Source organism: Struthio camelus, chromosome 1 (assembly GCF_040807025.1).
Source record: "Struthio camelus isolate bStrCam1 chromosome 1, bStrCam1.hap1, whole genome shotgun sequence".
Classification (NCBI taxonomy): Eukaryota; Metazoa; Chordata; class Aves; order Struthioniformes; family Struthionidae; genus Struthio; species Struthio camelus.
The window spans coordinates 207,531,694-207,553,769 of NC_090942.1; positions in this window are offsets into that span (position 1 = coordinate 207,531,694).

Consider the following 22,076-nt stretch of genomic DNA (forward strand, 5'->3'; position numbering starts at 1 on the left):
GGAAAGGATATAAATAACATGGAGTAGAAATCTGCAGTTGATAGTACACATGGATATTTTCAGAAGACTGAGCATGTACAGTTCTGTGAAGGCCATAGAGAGATGAAACTAACTGTGAGGAAACTGTGGGTAAAGTGACAAAATGAGAATGGATATTCGTAGGGCAAGATAAACCTGAAAATCCAGTAACCCACAAAAGAAGGGTTAGAAAAATTCCTAAATCAGACTTTATCTAATGAAAAAAAACCTGTCTGTTCTCTTTCACTAAGCTTTACCACACGCTGACTTCTTAGCAATCCCTCTTCCATATCCCTCTGCCAAAAATGTTCCCTACCCCATACTCCTTACATAACTACTCCATCCTCCTTCTCTTTGTTTTTTGTTTTTATTTTTGTTTTCAGATTTCTAATGCCATGCATCTCAACCCAGGCAAATAAATTTTTCCCCTGCACCAATTCAGTGGTCAGCATCTTCTGCAATGAAGAACTGCACTGTTCTTCCCCTTCCCATTCTCTCCTCTGATTTTTATGCGAGGGTGCATTAGTTTGAAAGGGGTGGTGAATGAGAGTATCTAGGCAGAGGGAACTTCCTCTCTCCAGGGGGAGATATTAATTCATCTAAGGGCCTTAACTGCGTCTTGCAGGAGCTTTAGACAATTCAGTCACATCTCTGTTCCTTAGATACTTCTGACTACATTCGGTTTCTTGTTTGTTTATATAAGATTAAAGACATCTCTTCCCCTCTTTATCCTGTCATTGAATAATGATGTTGAGTCTCTAATCACACATGCTAGTCATTTCATTCAGGTGGTCACTTTCTAAAGCATTTAACAATGATAAGTTGGTATTTTTCATTAAGTGTTACAACATACACAGAGATTACACTATTTTTACTTAATCCTAGAACAGCAAGGGCTAAACCATGAGCTGGCTTTATGCCACAAGTATTAAAGGCATTCATTAGGAAAAGTTGATTTTATCACAGCAGTCATATGGTAGAATCAAGTGATTTTATGAAATGAACATGAAGCAAAAATAGCACATTGAGTAGTTTATTTGAGCTAAGACAGGAATGGTTCCTTACTATTTGCCTGTAATTTATTTTTCTTTGACAAACATGCATGTGGATCTGTGTTCAGAGACAAACATGTTTTAGATTTGATCAACTTCTCTTTCTGTAAGCAAATTTCTGAGATTTCCAGAGGTACAAGTTGTTCCTGTTTGAAACTGTTTCATATTTGCAGTCTTAGAGCTTTATACTTTGGAAGTGCTATATTCTAATAAGGAAAATGAATGCCATAGTAGTGCCATTCTTTTCAAATATGTATCACAATATTTCAGCAGGTTATTTCATAATTTAAGGGGTGCACTGAAGAGAGGATAATAGGAAGGGCGTTAGGAAGATAGCCCAACATCTTAAGTGTTACAACAGGAATCCAGTTAGCACTTATGAAAGTAATGAGATAATTATCACAATCCCATGCAATTTACCATTAGGCAATATTACTGCAGTCTCTATGGGGGCAGGGCTGTAAAGGTACCTGCATGGATCAGGAATGGTAAACCCTGCAGAGGCAGCAATTTAGCAGAGTTAAGAGAGGGTGAAGCTCTTAGGGGAGAGCAGTGCAGTGCACTTCAAAGATTTTACTCATCATTTATTAAAACTAGATCTCAGCAGTGTCATTCTGCTAGCTGCAGTGGGCTCACTTCCAATTAAAACCAAAGCAAGCAAGAACAGAAGTTCACTTTAAAGTATATGGGCATGACATATTTATTCTGTAAGTAATTTTGTGGGAGGGATTACTTTCTCTGACATTGTTTCATAGGGGCCAGAGAAGTCCAACGAAGGAAGGATTTTTTGCTGGGGAGACTAATGTGTTATGCTCCACAGAAAACAGCAGGATAGAGTGAGGTGCCACCAAAACAGCCAGGCAATATGCCCAGACAGTTTTCACAAACAGTCACCCTTAAAATTCAGAAAAAGGAAGACAAAATGCAAGCAATATTTTCCAATCCAATCTGAAAAAAAAAAAAAAAACCCTCCTTCCTGACCCTAAATCTGGTCATCAGTATGGCACTATATTTGTCACACTGTCCAGGTAAAGCTATGAAAGAAAATTTGCTCTACTTCAGAGCACTGGTGTGTGCCCTGCCAGCGTCCTCTCCCCAGCTCTGGCTAGCCCTCAGTAGCTGAAGGAGTACAAGAATTAATGCTTTTAGCCGATACTGCGTAAGCAAAAACAATCCTTTCTGATCCTGGCAGAGGAACTGGCTCAATCCTCGGAGCAGCCAATGTCTTGATTCAGTGATGACAGCGTTATGGTCAGCTCGAGGTGAGGGCAGAGCTTCCCCTTCTCTGCCTGCCCTGTGATGGAGAAGAGGAGACCATGTTCCAGGGTCTGGATGGCCATGTCAGGATGCAGTGTGGCAAAATAAACAGATAAGATACATCCAGCAGGCAGGAAATCAAGCCCTTACGGTGTTGCTGGCTTGCTTTCTTTAACAGTAAGCTCCTCGCTCTGTGTTTTATTTTGTTCTTTCTCACAGTGTGGTTGTCTTCCTTCTTAACTGTTCAGGTATCTTCAAATAGAATTTCCCAGAAATAAGAGAGATGAACTAGAGGTCAGCAAGTAGGTACTTTTCTGCTTTGAGAAAAACAGGAGAGGGTGCAGTAAAATAATAATTATTAAGGCATATCGATAAAGTGGACTATTTGCTCTACAAATAGCAATATAGAATATCAAGACATTGTGCAATATAGAATATCAAGACATCAGAGAACATACACAAATCAAAAACAATGAAGAAAGAGATATGAGGTAGTATAAAGTGTCCAGAAGAATGTTAAGGCTGACTCATTTCACATGCAACTATCTTCTTTTTAATGTGTTGTGCATGTGAGTCTCAAAAGGTCATGAAACTGATGTCTTATGTGAAATACTCAATATGTATTCGGGCTGATGCTGGCAGGATACCTAGTGCATTTCTGTTAAACTGTGCTATAACAATAGCAATCTGTTATAGGCATTTCAGTTCAGCAGTTAGGGCTGCCCTTAGGCATTTAGTTACCTCAGTTAGGGAAAACTTGCATTTTTCAAGGCCTTACCTCAGTGGGCAATTGTAAAGTCTTTCCCTAATGTTGTGAGCTTCAGGTCGTTCAGATAAGACTGATTTAACCCACTTGTGGTGCGGCTCTGCCGCAAAGACCTTTTCGTGTTTCTTGGCGTGGGAATTTGGGGGTTGAAAGGAGTCCTGAACAGTTCACTCCTTTCCTGGAGCTGACAACTCACCCTGTGTTCAAACACAACCATTTCCTCTGATCTCTCCTGCAGACTTGCTGTACGCTTTGTGTCTCAGCTTATTGGGGTGAATCCTACCCCCACTCCAATATGCCATTTTCCATCTTCTCCAGTGTTTACATTTTCCACATGCTGTGTAAGCCCTCTTCAGCTGTGATATTGTACACTAATACACTTAACAACAAAAATGTTTAAGAACAAGCCATATAATACCGAAATGCGTATGAACTCCAGTCAAATAACACTATGTTGTGTTATGCAGTCTGATTCTCCCTTTTCTCTTTCTTCTCAATATCCCATGCTACTGCTCTGTCTCATTTGACCACTAATCTTCCAGCCTTACCCCCTTAGCTCTCCATGCAGCTCCACGCATTTCAGCAGAGCCTCTGTGCAGTAGGTTGGGCTGCTTGGAACCGGGTCCAGACTGGGCCCTCTGAGTTTTTCTGAGGGAGAGACGGTCATTGTTCGTCCGCGCTGTACCTTATCCACTGTTAGCATTTTAAAATTAATGATGCTAAATTCGACTCTCTCCCTCCACCAAGGGCAAAGGCAGTTCGATTTCCCCTGACCTGTCAATGGTAGAAGATTGTTAAATGTTACTTTGAACTTTTCCAATAGTATTGATTTTACAGCTTCCATCAGCAGCTGCCTCCATTATCTAACTGTTCTTAGGGGTGTGAGAATTTCTTAATATTGAACCTATCTTTTTTCTCATACAAAGTAAGCCAATTATTTCTTATTCTGCTCTATTTGACAAGAAAGAAAGGTGGGATCTGTCTGTATTCACAGTGCGCTTACAGACTCCTTCTTTTCCTACTATTCTCCTTTTATCTATTCTCCCTATCCATATTTGTGCAAAGGCTTCTCTCTCCTCTTTCTCTCGCTGAATGCTGATGAGACAAAATATATTCTAAGCTAGCCTATCATTCTGAGGACAATTTCTTGACTATCAAATTTCCAATCCACCGTTTCTCAAACACTATTCAAGCGAAGTACTCTGTGATTATTTGAAAGTCAGTTAGAAGCAAACAGGACATTTATGATCTTACTAGTAAAGGTAGGACTATAGCTTTTTCTAAATTAGCATCTCCAGCTAGATGAAAATTGAAACAACCATATAGCTAACAGAATTAAATCTTAAACAATTCAAGATTTTGTTACAAAGTTTTAACAATGATCACTGAATCATTTAATATAGCTATCGAATTCTGTGGAGTCTTGTGTGCTACAATGTAGAAATTGCTGAATGAGTTTTGTGTATAAATATGCATGAGGAATAATATTTACCTTTAAAGTCTTGTGTGGCTTTAGTAGTAAGAGGAGGTACCAGAGTGATACTTGGCAAGGTGAAATTTTATTGTTTATTGATAGTGCAGCAGCAGGCCCGCATTACTTCTCATTGGTACTGTTCCATCTTCATGCCTCAGGGAGGCATGATCTACAGGGAACATAGAAGTTTTGTAAGTATCCAAGGCCCATGCAGTTGCTGTCCTCACCGCAGATTTTGCTAGGTAATGCAAATCCAGAAAGTTTATTTTGCAAGGAATAAGGCAGAACTGAGACCCACTTAATTCATTGCATGGACAGTACAATAAACTTGCAAAATGAAGAGAGGTTTTTACTTCTGGTGAACTGGGCAGGGTTAAGGCAAATGGTCTGCATATAAAAAGATGCATCTCAGAACAGAAATATTTTGACTTACCCCATTCTTTCCAGAAATGCTGACCAGGTAGATAGCTGCTGGAAGATCTACGCATCGGACTCTTAGCCTGCAATGTGTGTTACAGTTCCCAGTGGTTTATGCTGTGAACTCTGGTCTCAACATTTTTGGGAACTTTGACTTCTCTTCAGTTCTTCCCTTTCCCTCTGGAACCACCAAAGAAGGAAACAGATGTAATTTATGGCTACGGTTGCAGTCAGGATTATTCCCTTCCCAGAAGCATCAAAGAAGTTTTATCAACCTCCATTTCTTCTCATCACAAAATACTCCACTGTGTCTCACTCATTTGCCCTTTGTCTTCCCTTGAATCAAACTAAGATCAATGTTTCCTGTCTGTATATGCTAACCTATCTTCTAGAGTAATTTATTTATTTTCTTAATAAAAGTTAAGAGCTGGTGGTTTGCCACTGCTTTATACATGCTGCTAATCATCCTGATGAGTAGGCTGTCGAAAACAATTTACATACATGTTCTCTCCAAAAACAGGGGAAAATGGAGAAAGCAGATGCATAAATCTGCAAATGGCATGCTAGCAAACAGTGAAAACTGATTGTGATGATGCTTATGATGCTTTAAGAGAGTGATATGATGGAGAAAGACCCCCCCTTGATGGAGAAAGACCCCCTGTGACCTACTTAAAACCATTGTGTATCCTTGTTTGGTACCTGCCAGAAGATATGGCCTACTTGGAAAGAATTGGGAGGAAAGAAGCAGGAGAAGGTCTAACATACAGAGGACTAATGTTCTTTCTAGCATCAGTTTAGCCAATTGATATATAAGACGTATGGACATCTCCGTAGGCGTATGTCTAAGGAGAAGCACAAGTTTTTTTTTCAAGGCAGTTCAGGTGGTGGACCTAGGAACAAGTAAACAACATTATGTGAAACAAAATGCTGGCAGGAAACTAGGAGAAACTTGCTAATGCAAGATATGTTAGACTAGGAAATAATTGAGATGGCTCACCCATTAGTAAAAACATTTAAAAACATACTTCAAAAAGCCAGAAAAATTAAAAATAGAAATCAATCCTAGACAACCTAACACTTCTAGGTTTTGTTGTTTGTTTATTTGTTTTCAAAGTCTGCCATCTCTCATTGAGCTTATGAGGCATTTCTGTGGGTTTTAGAAATGACTATAGGATCAGGAATTGCCTGTGGAATAGATGATTAAAAAAAAAAAAGCAAGAAAAAAAGCAAGGACATACAAGCCCCTATGAATTAGTTAAAAACTGCCTTTGTTCGTTCTACAAGTCCTGCCAGCGCTGCCAGCACCAGCAGTACCATATAACAATTTCCAAACAGCTTGATGGTAAGGCAGAAACAAGGAGGGATGAGGATGGAGAGGGCTGTCTTTACTTTTGGAAACAATACAGAGTTGGATCCGATGTACTGTGAAAGCAAGCTTCATCACTTATTAACTAGAGTAGATTCATGAAAAACATTATTTCTGGAATTGCATGTCTATGGATTATGGTTAGGCATAAAGCTAGTACATTTTCAGGTTATACAAGACAAAATTTCATTCCTCTGGTAGTGTGCATGTAGACAAGGACAGAAAAATATCCATTGCACTTTCTTTGGCTACTACTACTCTTTCTGCACAGTCATGCTACAGAATTTGAGATTGTCATCTTATAAAGACTATTTTCTAATCAGGTGAAAGTTTTTTTTTTTTTTTTAAATTTAAATGAAGCAAAATTTGTGGTTTTCAAGTATTACCTTTTGCCCAGGTTGTGTAGACACCACTGTTTTGCTTGGATCATTGAGACTTCTAAGGTATGCATGCACCGTAGCAAAATCTGGGGGACAAAAGCACTGCACAATCTTTGGAGGAAGAAACACTATCCATAATAAAGGAAGATCAAATTAGTAACTACTTAGATAAGGAGGACATATACAAGCCCCTGGGACTGAGCAGGATGTATCTGAGAAAGCTGAGGGCATTGACAGATGTCATTGCGGAGCTAGTCACTGTAATTTCTGAAAAACTATAGTGATTGGGGAGGATTCCAATGACTGTAGAAAGGCAAAGTTATGCCTATCTTCAAAGAATGTCAGGAGAAAAAATGCAGTGCAGAAATTTTTTTTTTATTGAAAAAGAAAATCCATGAGCCAGTCAGCCTTACCTTTGCCCCTGGGAATATCATGGAGAAAGTCTTTACCTAAGCCACTTCAAGCACTTGAAGGACAAAAGACGATTGGAAATAACCAGCATGGATTTGCTAAGGGCAAATTTCCCTAAGATAGGATGACTGGCTCAGTAGACAAGAGCAGAGCATTGGATGACATTTACCTTGACTCTAGCAAGGCCCTTGACATATTCTGTCATGGTTACCCTCTAGCTAGCCTGCACAAATATTAACTGAATGGGTAGACTGCAAAATGGGTCTGACCAGACCATGCCTTAAAGGGTCATTAGTGGTAAATGGCTCAAACACCAACAGGTGGCCTTTTATTACTGGCATTCCCCAAGAGTTGGTATTTGTTAGCATCTTCATCAGCAGCCTGGATGATGGGACAGAACACACTGTCAGCACATCTGAAGACTCCAAACTGCAAGGAATGGTGGATATGCTGGAGGGGAGCATTACCACTCATGTGGACCTCACAAAGGTGAAAGAATGGGCTGACAGGAAATTAAGTTCAAAATGCATATGCTGAATCCTGAACCTAATATGGAATAACCCTATGCACAATTTCAGAATAGAGACTCACTGGCTAAAAAGCAGCTCTGCAGAAAGGACTTGGCAATCCTGGTAGACAGCAGTTTAAACATGAGTCAGCAGTATGTCCTTCCAGCAATGAAGGCCAACTGCATCCAATGCTGTATTGACTACAGTGTAGCCAGCAGGGCAAGGAAAGTAATTATTCCTCTATATCTGGCATTTGTGAGACCACATCGGGAATATTCTTTCCAGTTTTTGACATCCCAGTAGAGAGCAAGGATCAACAAAGTGGGGGGAGAAGTCAGGGCCTTGAACACATGGCAGACAAGAAGCTGAGGTAACTGCGTTTATTCAGCCCCGAGAAAAGAAGATTGGGAGAGATCTAATTGCAGTCATCTACTACCTAGAAGGGAACTACAGAGAAGATAGAGCCAGAGTCTTTACAGGTACAGACAGACAATAGGCAACTCTCAGAAGTAAAAGCAAGGAAATTGGATAGATGGAAAAAAAATCTTCACAATGAGAGTGGTTACACACTAGAACAAGCTGCTAAAAGAGGTTTGGACGTTTCCATCCTTGGAGATATTCAAAACTTACCCAAGGCCTAGATCAGCCTTATCTAATTCTGAAATGAGTCTGACCTTGAGCAAGAGTCTGGAAGAGCAAGAAATCTCTTCTAGTCCAAGTTCTCCAATGATTTCATGATTTCATGAAGTACTGGTTAATTTTTCAATGGCAACATGGACATGAATACCAAAAATCTTTTATTTGCACACATACATGAAAATGTTCAGAGTTAATCCACTCCTTAGGATGTGTAAGAATGCCTGCTCGGTGCCTGCTTAGTGCCTCTGAAAAATGCCTTTGAGAGTTGCTGAGCAGGCAGAAGGAGCTCAGAGAGTGATATATGTTTTGCAGGCTATCATCTCCTTCACACCACAGGGTTTAATAACTAGTTGCAAGCACTTATTGCACTCTTGGAACATAATGGTAGCTCAAGAAAAGGAGCCTTCTATGCATTCACTTTTTGTACAATTTATCGGGATGCAATCCATCCTGAAATTACAATCGGCACTTTTTTTTTCTTTTTTTTTTTTTTTTTTTTTTTTAAGATTACGCTGTTTACTTTCCATGGACAAAGCAGCCTTCTGGATATATCCTGTCTGAGGGTAAATGTATAGGCAAAAGAATCATGATTTACATCTTTTTCAGTGACTCCTTGACTTTTTCATTTTGAGGTTAGGTTGTAAAGCAAAACACCCTGCATGGATCTGCCAGCAGTATCCATCTTATGAAAATACCAGAAGGATATAGAAGAAGCTTTTCAACGGTATTTTCTAATCCATTGCTTTGAGGCTTGCAAATCCCGACTCATAAATGATTTGTAAATAATTAATCCAAAAATCTGTTGTTCTCTAAAACTACTAAAGAAAGAAATGTACATCACTCTGAAAACAAAACATTTTCTTGTGCTTTAAAGGCTAACTCTTTAAAACAACAAAATGGGGGACTATGGAAAGCTGTTATTTAGATACCGATAAGAAGGATATGTCTTGAAAAAAGGGTTTATTAGTTCTTACCCAGCACTAGTAAGCAGGTTTTTAAGTTTAAAACTTTAATGTACAGTTGACACTTGGCTAAATTTTAGTCAGCAGTTTCTGTTTTCTAGTTCACCAGTTAAAATAAACTGAAACTGCAATCCACTGCCCATTGCATTTATTTCACTTCTCAGTAGGGCTAGACATGAAAATTTAAATCTCAGCAATTGCATTTATGTTAACAATTTTTTAATTGTTTTTAAAAAGAATTTAAATTTAGCTATTCATTTATGTCTAGAAATATATATTACCATTTTATACATTGTACGCACTGTTGCAGCTTGGAGTTTCAGTAATTTAAATCATCCAGACCAGATAGGTATGGCGTTGTATTATTTCCAAACGGCTGACTGAAAGAATACCTAAAAGAATGTCCAAACAACACAGTTGAGGAGATGTAGTTGGCTGCAGGTTCAAATGGTTATTCTTAGGTTTGTCTCAACTGCATTCATCTCTGAGTAATTTTAAAGCATAGCACTGAACACTGGGTTAGCTAAAGTTCTGCCATAGAGACAGAAAAGAAAGAATGACTATGTGTCTTCACTGTATATGTATGGATGACAGGTGGAAGTAGGACTGAGAAGAGCATGGCCATAGAGAAAAGCCAGACACATCATACCATACGCAAACTCCCATCTGCGGAATAAAATTAAATGGTCAAGGCCCGACAGGAAGCTAGAAAATAACCAAAATTAGAATCAAATTATTCCTAAAATCTGATAGATATACATCACCACAATTGTATCCTCCTCTAAATAAAGAAAAGCTCTCCACAATTTTCAGTATTAGACCTGGGATTTTTTTTCTTTTTTTTCCAAATAGCATTTTAGTGAAACACAGAAAAGGTGTGGAAATCACCACTGGAAAAGGTTCTGTGCAGTGAGAAAGATTGACTATGTACTACATGAGTACTATAGCTGTGGGAGAGCAGAAAGCCAGATGAGGGAAGAAATAAGTTTAAATTCCAGATTGGCCCAGGACTAAATAACCAAAGGAACAGCGAAGACAAAACATTTCTTTATTCCTTAGTGTGCCTTCATTGTATATCTGATATGCAGTTCTACTCCCCAGTACCTCAAAAACAGTGCAGCAGAAGTGGAAAAGACATGGAGTGATGAAACACATGAAACCATTTCCATTCAGGTACCAGGAGTCTACAGACAGAGAAGAGATAACTGCTGGAGGGATACCAGAAAAGTCTAGAAAATAATAAGTAGACTGGAAAAGCTGATAGGGAATGATCGTTTATAGTATTTTCAGTACAAGAACTGAGAGGCATCAAATGCAACTAGCAGGTAACAGGGTCAAAAGAAATGAAAAAATGAACTTCCTCACACAGTGCACAGTCCACCTTGCAAAATGGTTCTCTGCATGATGCGGATGTAAACTTCTATATGAGATCCAGAAGTAAATGGACAAAGCAAGGGCAAAGAAATCCACAAAGTGCCTTGAATTGTAAAGACATCTTCCTCTGACTCAGAAACTACTAGCCATTGGAGGGAGGAAGAGAGCTCTGGAGAGCTATCACTCTATCTGGTCCCTTACTTGGATTCTTCTTTAAGCATCTGCCACTGGCCACTCCTGGAAACAGAGTACTGACCTAGCTAGTCCTAACTGAACTTCTGATCTCATTCAATACAGCTCTTCTTATGTTTTTATTCCAGGAATATTTATCTACATGTCACGTGTGTGTGCATGCACGGGCAAAATGGAAAGACTTATTTTTCATTTTAATGCGTGGAAAACAAGCTGTTCTATGAGGTTCAAAATTATGGCAACCTGAGTTCTTATAAGCTTGTGTCCTTTGCTCCCTACTCTTTTTCCCTCCTACCTCTGTGATGAGGCAAGAGGGAAAAGATGTCACTGGTTCAAATGCATACTAGTGCTCTATGGCAGTAAGTGCAAGGCTCTTTGGCCTTTGGACTGTGAAAGTAGATGAAGAGTGGAGCATTAACTGCTGTTAACTGTGCAGTACTTCAGGACTCTTTCCACCACCCAGCCAACCATCACCAAATGTCACAGTTTTGATACCACAGTTCTTCTGTTAAATTCAGAGCTGGCCTAATATCTCAAAAGTTATTAGGAAGGTAGTAGATAAAGAGACAAATTAAGATTAACCAGAAGGATAGGCAGCTTGACTTCTTAAGCTTTATTCCTTTCTTTCTGAAGCCTCAAAACCTACTGTGAAGTGGAATTGCCCCCTTTCAGTCAGACCCATAATTTGACTATGTACTTTCTCTACCAATATACTAGGAACTACAGTGTATTACATTACATTCTCTCCCTGAATTACTATGCTTTTTCAGATGCTAAGGAGAAATGTAGAGAATGTTAGCTGACTCATTTGTCATGTCTTTCTTCCATTACAACCTGTTTGCCTCTATCCATCTGTCATCCACATGAAAAAGAAACTCCTTAGTCTCTTAAATCTGCCCTGAAACACCAAAAACGAGAGCTCCAAGAACCAGAAGAAAACTCGCTGTTCTCTGCAAGCTGTCTATTGCATTTCCACACTGCCTGCAAGCTGTGCTCCACACAAGTCTCTTTTAGGTGAGTCCCTTTTTAAGTCTTCTTTGCTTCTTCCAGTCATATACCATCCTTTGCTTCCGAAAGCAACAGAAGAGCTGGCAACATCAACCTGAAAGATGAATCTGTATCTCTGGAAGGTCAAGAAAGGAGGAAAAGTCCATGTCAGAGAGAGGCAAGTTAGACTGATTCTGACTTTAGGAAGGAGACCTTCATGGGAAAACTACATGATCTATAAGCTTGCAAGCCTCTCTGAAAAAAATAGCATGAGTTCATTAAGCTCTATCCGCCACCCCTGTATTAGGCGTCAAACATTTCTTGTACTGCTACAGTTCAGAAGTTGAGTGAGGGCTCTGTTATCCTACAATGCAACAAGCCTTCCGATGTTGTAGTAATTAGATGATGAGAGTCTTCTCCATCTGAGTGGGTCCCAGTTATGAGCCAGAATTCAAGTTTTTTTTGGTACCTGCATGTTTCCGGAGTTGCAGCATGATTTTTATCAATATTTTTGCCATGCACTGAAGGATATTTTATTCAACATTTTAAATACTAATAGATTTATCCCCCCTTTGGCATAAATCCCTTGGGACTTCTGAAAAAATGCTTGTATACATTACAGTATAACAATGACTCTGTGGGACAGTCTGAAAATGGTGTCCCCATATTGTGTTGGCATAAATTACAAAATTGAGAATTATCGTAGCGATTCTTCAAGGTAAGGATACTCAGTGAATCACTAATCGTTGAATTTAATTTTAATTAAATTAAGACAATGATGTGACACCATGTGGATTAGCCATATCTGTCTACCAACTACATCTCAATGGTTATGAGAAAAGTTTTATATAAACATCTACAGAAGTGTGTGTAGAGCATCTTAAGTGGAGGAAAGGATCTTTTTGCTCTTGTCTTCTCTGATTGATGGAACCATAGAAAGGCTGTGAATCTGGGTTCATTTACAGGAATTGTCTTTATCCTCAAGTAACAAAAAGAACAGAGAAGACAAAAAATAACATTATATCTTTATATACGCTATATATACCTGTGTATACCTATATATACTTATGCATGTATGCATGTATAGTTATAACTATATATATATATATATATAGTTACAACTATTATAACTATATATACAGATACACACAAATACATATATATATAAAGGAGAGAGAGATCATATATATACATATCTTGATATATCCTATAGGCAGTTCTAGTCCCCAGCAACTCAAAACTGTATAGCTGAAGTGGAAAAGGCACAGAGCAATGAAAAGTAAGGTATTTAACTCCTCAAAGAGTACCTGACTGTACAAATATATACATAAACATGCCTTTCAGTGACTGAGCTCAAGTTCTTTCAGTGTAAGATCAAGAATCACATAAAGCTTGCGCAGAAATTTCTATTTCTTCCTAAACAAGAAGCACTGCCTTTGGTCTTCCTCATTCTTGCTATATATGGAAACAAGCATAGCTACTACACAAGGACATAGCATGAGCAGCAGACCCTCCTGCTTAAAAAGTAAATTAGATTTTTTTGGTTTGGTTTGGGTTTTTTTTTTAATATCCTTTTCATATCCACTCAGCATTATGCAACATGGCATGAGCTTGGTCTCAAGTGTTAAATAAAGATTCTGATCCTGTATATTTAGAATACATTTATTAAAGCTGAGATATTAGTAAACTAAAATGTAAAAGGAACAATCTTAACATCCTTACTACGGATATCGTGCCAGTACACATCCATGAGCCCACTCAGATATATATCTACTCCCTCTGAAAATCACCTCAGCCTACACTGTGACCATAACAATAGAAAATAAAGCTACTGTGCTTAAATCCTAATCCTACAATTAATGCAGCAGGGAGCAGATCCAGCATCATCTGTCATCCTTGTAGAGTAGAAAGCAAAAAGACTGCTAAAATACTGGTAGAACTGCTTTTATTATTCTGCAGCAAATTCACTTTTAAGGTTCACAAAGAAGGTTAATTGATTCCTGTTTTTATTCTTTTTTTTTTTTTAAGAATATAGTATTTAAACTCCATAATAATTAAATACTAATATCCTGAAAATCTTTGTGGCGTATTTTACCTCTGTTGCTTCTGTCGAGCTGTCACTACTAGCTGATATATCTCACCTCAGAAAGTAAAATTTTTTCATGAGATTACATTTTCCCTTCCACCCCATGAAGCCCCAGTGGACATATTTCTGGATACATTTGAAAGCAACAGAGCCAGCTGTGCACCTCCGTATGTGAAAGAACTGATCAAACCAGTCTCATTTTAAAATCAACAGAATTGACAGAAAGATTGTTTTGCTACAACAGAGCGATTCACAGCCCCAGTACAGGCTGATGTCAAGTTTTTAAAAAGCTTTAATAAGTCAAGCCAGCCAGGAGTCAGAACATGATGCAGCTGTGTGGTATTGCTGCAAAGCCTGACATCCCCAGTCGGCCATAAATTAATTTTCACAAAGGGTAGAGGAAGACATTCAAAAAGGAGTAATGTGCCCTGATACTGTCAATCTTATTAGCATGATATTGCATTGACATTCTAACCGTTAGCTGTGAATCTACATAATGGGTACAAATTATGTAATGGGATGAAATTAAGAAAAGATAAATTTTAGAATGAAGAACAGAAAATGAGTGAGACCTGCAAGACAGCAGCTATCTCAAAGACGACTGTTGGAAGTTTGATTTCCAAGACTCATTGGACAAAGAACTGGAGAGTATACAGAGATATAAATCCTGCTGTGGCAGGCATTTGCCTGTAGTTTTGTAATTTATTTCAACATTACTATTAGACTGAGGTGAGAATTTTTCAATAAAACATCTTTTTTTACTAGAAAGTGCTATTTCATCTAAGTTTAAACTTTTTCTGTGGAAAAACATCAGTTTTAATGAAACATTAGCTGGGAATTGTTCGTTAGGTCTAGGGGATCACCAGAGGTAATTCTCCTCCCTGTTGACTGTTACATCCTAACAGTCAACGTCCAGCACAGAACATGGGACCACCTTTTCTCCATGATGAAGCTAGACCTCCTATGTATGAGGCTAGGGAGAAAACATGCAAAAGCAGCAGTTCACTTAAGGGGACAGTCCCACAGAGACAAGGATTCTCAAGCTCTGGGCCTTTTTCCCCAAAGCCTTTAATGTATTTTATTTTACAACTCTTAGAAAATGCAGAAGCAAATCATCTAGAAAAGCTCATCTCATTTGCCAAGGAAAGGTTTCCCCACTGTGCCCTATCTATGTATTTTCTCTCTGGTGCCATGTATTTTGCCTTTTCTTCTGTACAGTGACTTAGTTCCAAACTGTGGGATGGAGAGTGGCTTCACCCCAGCCAGGTCTGTGCTGAGGTGAAGGTGATGGCCTGTTAGAAAGTAGAAGCTGTGGATTCAAAATCCCCGTAGTAAGGACAGTCTAGAGGACAGACAAAACTCCCACACCCTGAAGAAAGCTCCCTACAAGGACTCTTAAATATAAGGTAGGTGGCACCACACCACTCCTCACTGCTCTCTCCATGCCTAGTGGACTAATTTCCCAACAGACCTGGGCAGAATTGAAGTATTATTTTGTTTCTCTCAGCATATAAGTTTGAATGTACAACTGTGAGAGGTGTTTGAGACACTTCCAACTACGTCTGAGAGCTTCAGGTGAAGCACCTAGAAAACATTTCATACAAAATGGAGATACTGGCATACTTCAGGACTTACAGATTCAGACAGCACTGAATTGTAGGGAGCTTAAACAGCATGTTAGCACTTAAATACTGCATAAGTCCTTCAGAAGCACTGAAATCACTGGTGGTCTGAATGCAACCATTTAGCTATAATGGATAGAAACAGTCACTAATTAATTACACTATTTATCCCTCATCAAATTAGGCTGGCCTGTTAAAGATGCAGCGTCAATATAATCTATATAGTAAATTAGCTGAATTCTGTGCACAGTTGCCCATGTTTTCTAAAAGTAAAGGAGCAGTACTCTGTTTTCTTCTAAAGCATACTATGGAAAAAAGTGCCCTTTCCCATACTACAAGCTTAAAAACCTCCCAGTGAGTGCAGGTGTGCTTATGTAAAGAGACTGAATCTTCACAGAACGTATGGGATATTATCAGTGATTCTGCTTTTCAAAAAAGTACCCAAAAAAAGGACAAAAGTAGAAAAATAGACAAAAAAAGTATGCATCACTTCCACGGTGGAATCTGCTACTTTACAGAATAGGATCTAGTCTATCTGTGAATGATGCCATGCTTCATATGGAAATTGATTTTTTTACTTATGCATAAAATGGTGTAAAAGGCACAGGGGCAGCTGAGCTATCAGTAATTTGCTTCAAGAGGGCCAGGCTTGGGAGTGCCCCCTGCCTATGCCCTGTCCCTCATGTAGCAAAAGGTGAGGTAGACAGTGCCCATGCTTTTGAAGGTCTCATCAGCTGGGCGCTCCTGTATGCCCCAGCCAGATCCCCTGGAGAGACAACAGGAGCACCGAGACTCGGGGGCTCATCATGGTGTGCCTCAGCTAGTTAAAGTACAGATCTAAGTGTCCAGCCCTGATGGGTGTAGTTAACTCTCCACGCCCCTTAAATATTGGGGCTCTCTGAGGCCCTTTACTATCAGGATATCTTGCGATGACAATGTCTACGATAGAGCAAGGTGTCTGCAAGCACTTCTAGACAGCAATTTAGTCATTTATCTTAGCAATTTATCTTATGTCAAAAGGAAAGAGGAAAGTGAGAAAACTACCTTAGAATAGTCACCTAATCCTAAAACGGACAAAGTTAGGTTAGCTGAATCCCCCTTTAATAGATATGGGTATCCAGCTTTGTTGTATGATATGTCTCTTCCTTAAGTTCCTTCAAGATTTTCTGTAGCTCCTGTTTATGAGTCTTTGTTCACTGTAAGTTCATAGGCATGAACTTCTTCCATGATCTAAGAAAATCTGTTGGATTATGTATCTTGATAGGTATCATTTGATCATGTATTTTATGGAACCAAATAAATATTTACATTTTGTCCAGCTTTGACACTAATGAAGACATGAATATTCATTATCCTAAACTGCAGCTACTAATTTAAATTATTTATGCATATATAAAGAGATTTTTTCGTAATAAAAATGGCTTTATAGGGCAATTCAACAAGGCACAGACTATTTGCGGCTCTGAGAGCATAGGGTCAATAGATATTTAGACTTCTTTATGAGAATTTCACCAGCTAGTGCAGAAAGTTAATTTTTTTATAGCCTTAATCTCTAAAAAAAGGAGGAGGAAAAGGAAATTTATTTCAATGGTCTTCTAGAGAGAAATAAATGCTGTTTCAATATAATTGAGAAGGAAATGAAGATGGAGGAGAATCCGTGATTTAGGACACGCCTTTCAAAATGTGTGCTACTCTTTAACATGTTCCACGCACGTGGAAAAACTTACCTCTGACGCTGATTGCTGTTTACAGAGGTGCTTCTTTGCATAATTTGAATTATAAAAAAGAAGACAGAAATGAAAACTTTCTTGAATTAGGAAGATAAAATAAAGCCTGATCCATCCCCAGATGGATGACGCTTGTGTGTGTGTTTGCGTATCTTCAGTGGGTTTTTTGTTTTGTTTTGTTTTGTTTTGTTTTATAGCTGATATCATAAGATTGAGAATAGCTACATCAAGTATGCCTGAGTAGGAGCACAGAAAGATTCTGCCTTCTTCGCTTGCGTCTATAGATCACAGCTACACAGAAAATGCACAGCTGATAATTACCATTTCAACGTATTAATCAGAAGAGCTGGTTTGCACTGTAATGTACAACACTATATGCACAGCGATTGTAAATTTAATTTTTAACTAACATACCTAAAGTTTAGCATTTGCTTCAACAGTGTCTGCATCTAGGCTTAATAGAGCATCAGGCATCCTTTTGTCTCATACCATAGTTACATCAGTGCTGTTAGACCAGTATGGTACACAAGCATTACCATGTACATACACAAAGGGCTTGATACTGTTGTCACACATAGGTATGTGAAATACGCATAGAGTATACCTGAGATATCTGCAAAGGGCTGACAGATAGGACGCTGGATCAGCAGGAACCATGCCTTTCTTCAGTAGCAGCAAGAGACCAGCTTTCTAAAACGGCACTAGATGCTTCTAGGTGAATGAATGACTGAGTAGAGCCCAAGACGGACTGGGATGAGAATCAGTTTGTGAGTAAGGCCTGCCAGGATTTATATGTAGGTATCTGTATATAAATGTCTATACTTTCACTGAGGTCACTGCAAGGTAGTCAGTGTAGGTATCTTGCCCAACTTCCGGTTGCTGCCCTAAGGTTACAAGTCTCCCTTAAGTTGTGTGCCACATCTGCATTTGCAGATATCTTTGATGCCCTTAAGTATCTGAGGTGGCACTAGGCACCTATGTTTTGACTGCTGAATCCTGACTCAAATCTCTGTTGATTATATAGGGAGCTTAGGTATCTGTTTGAGAGCTCACATGCAGACACCTAAATGTAGGTGTTTCAGACCTAGCCATGAATTCCATAGTCCTTCACACAGAAACTGACTAGACTTACATGGCAAATATTCTGTGGATACTGAAAATTAAGCCCCTGAGTATTATACTATTTATTATATAGAAATCATATAATATATGGAAATTCTGGATTACTAAATCCTATTCTGCAATACAAATTGGAAGACTGACTTGCAACTTCAGTAAGCACAGAGTGAAGCCTTAGTAGCAAAAATAATCAGAGGATCTTTCCTACAAAGCGTATATCATGTTTCGTTAGAGGAAAGGCATTGCTGAGACTGAAAAGAGACTGCAGAGGATCAACATTATTTAGGGCTTTGAATCTCTGAGTCATGAGGCAAGATTAATGGCACAAAAAGAGCAGAGATTTCACAGAACTCCATCCCATCTGGGAAGTGGTGTGACAGAGCCATATTGGGAAACTCTTTGATACTGTAACTAACTCGAAAACATGACTTTGGGTTACACTTGGGAAAGTGATTTTAGTAGAAGTTCTGTGAATTTGTAAGTTCCACAGTTTATCCAGTCAGGAAAGAGTTGGCTTATTTCAGTGAAGGAGGAATAATTCCAACAATAAAAATGTCCTCTTTCTCTCCTTAAAACCTTTTTATTTTGGGCTCCATCAACCTAGGCTGGATAGCTGGCAGCTTTCTGAATAAAAAGTTTTTTTTATCTAAAGTAGAAGAAAGGTTCATTTCAGGAAGATTCCCATCTCAATAAATTCCTTTCCCAGTATTTTAATCCTTTTTCCTCCTGTAGACAATGTTTACACAACAGTGGTGGCGGAAGACATCTGAATTTTGTTCTTTTTTTTGGCTATCCTACCTCTGTGGGGATCCTGTACAAAGGAGCATTTCTGGAGGCAAGAAGAGATATAAATGGAAATTAAGAAAGAAAAGGAATTGGAAAAATCTAGAATAAAAGAACATACAATACACAGAGAAGTAGAGATTTTTCTATTATTCTCAGTGTTTCTGTTTTTGCCCAAGGAAAAGTGATGGTCTAGAATGGCAAAGCTGAGGTTTTGCTGGCTGGGAGGAACTAAGACATCAAGTAGTAGCTTCTATGGCTGTATCTTGTAAGTCTCCAGTGCAGTGAGTGTAAACCTAATGAAAATCATAGGGAAGATGCAGAAACCATAAGGAACAGTATTGCCAGAAGTAATTCCACTTTGTCTGATAATTCCCACCTTTTCCTTTTTCTCAGATTCTAACTTAAGCTTGCTGAGCTTTCACTGGCTTTGTATCAAAATCAGCTTCAATACCATTGCATTGCCTTTTACCTGTTTCTTTTATGAAGGAGATTTCAATCTAAAGCATTTAACCAGCAAACACTTACACAGGATACAAACTTTGCAAACCGAGAATGCCCTCTGGGACACAAAAGTATATTTATAAGTTGCTGGAATTGAAGGGCAAGGTACACATAAAAGGATACACGTATAGAAAGATGAGGGGATGAAAAAGCCATGTGATATAGTTTGGGAGAGTGGGCAACACGTCTGTGCTTAGTTCAGACTCTTTTTTAATAAGTTCCATTCAGGGATAGGGAAAGAAGGGAGAAACAGGCCCAGATACAAAATCAAATAGCAAAGATGACGGTATTTTTAACAACTGGACAACTGGAGTCTTATTTCTTAAAACAAAATGAGTTCTAAGGGAACATTTGTAAGAAGCCAGCAAAGCTGCTTAACATAAGATCTTTCTTTCTCTGTTCCAGGTATGAGGGTCTCTGATAAAGGCCTTGGCTTTTTGGGTTTAGGTGTCACACCTCATCAGCTATAGCAATCTCTCTGCCTACCTTTGAGACATATCCACAGTGTAATTTTTCTTCTGGTGTAAAAGTCTATTACTGAGACCATAATGGGGGGGAGAAAGGGGGAACGGGGGAAGGGAGGACGAATCAAAGTTACAACATTCTCAAACCTAAACGCATGTGCCTGAATCTGAGTAAAAGAGCATTTTCCTAAGAACTGTGGATGGTGAAAAAAGGAATCCTGCAGGACATAAATCCTTGAAAACCCATTTAAATGAAGCATTTTTTAATGAAATCTTAAGGAAAAAGATTGACGAGGTTCCACACTAGATGCAGAGTGAAACGTACACATTAGCTGAAAACATTTAAAGATCAGAAGCAATTTTAGAGGGTATTACTGAATGTTGCAAATTTATACTGCAAGATGAATTTATGCAGATTTCAGACATTAATGATAAAACTGAATAATTAAGAAACTTGGAACAGACTATGGATTAACATATCTTCCTTTATCACATGGCATAAATGTATGAGATTGTTAAATCAAGGTAAATTGGTATGGAAATAATTTCAGAATACAAGTACACTTCTGACCAAATGTTATTTAACAGTGTCAGTGTCATTCTCCTGGGATATACAAAGTGTATTAGAAATAATAATAAACTCCTATAATATGTACATTGCTCTAATAGTGTACGATCTGAATGCATTAAATGAATTAAAGAGCTGTCTGATCTGTCTTTACCTATAAAGTAATAATAAGTATCTTGACAAAAGTTAGGATTACACATACTTGTGAGCTCTATGGGGAAGCACATTTCAAAATAGGTCTGTTTTAAAACATTAAAGTGTTTTCTAGTTACTATTGAGTGATATGAATCTTCCAGAATCCAACTCATTGTTCACACCTCTGAGTTTGCAGAGTTTTTTAGAAGTCAAAATTTAATTAGTATTCTCAGTGTAGATTCAGACAGCTACTGGGTATCCTGTCCATTTCAAGTACTCACCGAGTAAAGAAGCATTAACCCAGCAGATCTAGGCACAAGAGGGAATCTTCTGGATTGCTGCAATAATTTCCTTTTTGGTAGCTTCCCAGAGGCCAGTTAGTGGATGTGCCTAGGGCAGTAATAATGTGACTGGGATTATATTACCCTCTGTCTGTCAAGAGTACCTTTTACTGTCACTAGAAGATGTTAAATAACTTGCTCCATAAGCTGCTAAAATAATAAAGCTGGACAGTAGTAATCAGAAGGTACATTATCCAGTTCTTGGCTTTTCTCCACTCAGTTTGTTTTGCCTGTCCTGGAGCCTCTCTCATTACAGCCTTCTCTGACAGGCTGTCAACACCCTTCAAGAAGTCCTTCACTGGGACTCAACAGAAGAGGTTCATTGCAGGGAAAGGATTTTATAGCAAGGTGGTGTTCATAAAAACTGGAAACTGGGCCTCTGTCCTCAGCTCAAGACTGCTTTATTTGGAAACCCTTGGAGACCTTTATTTGGAAATTCAAATCAAGAGAGAGACCTGAGCATCAATAATATGGTAGCTTTAGGGAGAGTTTGCTTAATCATGAAGAAACTGCCAGTTAAGTCTTTGCGTTGAAAAGATTTCCATTTCTTATGGGATCCGAATCCACAGCTGGGAATTTCTCTAAAAGCAAAGTTGAAGTAGCAGTACAGATATAAGAGAGTCCCATCTTATTCCAGTACCTTGGTTCACTGTCTCATCTTCTGCGCTGGCAAGCGCGGTGTGGGTTTTTTGGCCTACGACTGTGAAGTAGATCAAAGAGCAGTTCTAAAATGAAATACAAAGCCTCTAACAAACAAACAAACAAAAAATGGTGCTGCTGAACATGTTACAGCGTGAAACCACTGTCTCAGAAAACGTTGCATGGTCTCTCAAGAGACCGAATGGGAGCAAATAGTCTCCACTTGTTCAGCATTCACTTTTGCAGAGCATGGGCCTCTAGGTGACTCTGGATGGTATTGGAGC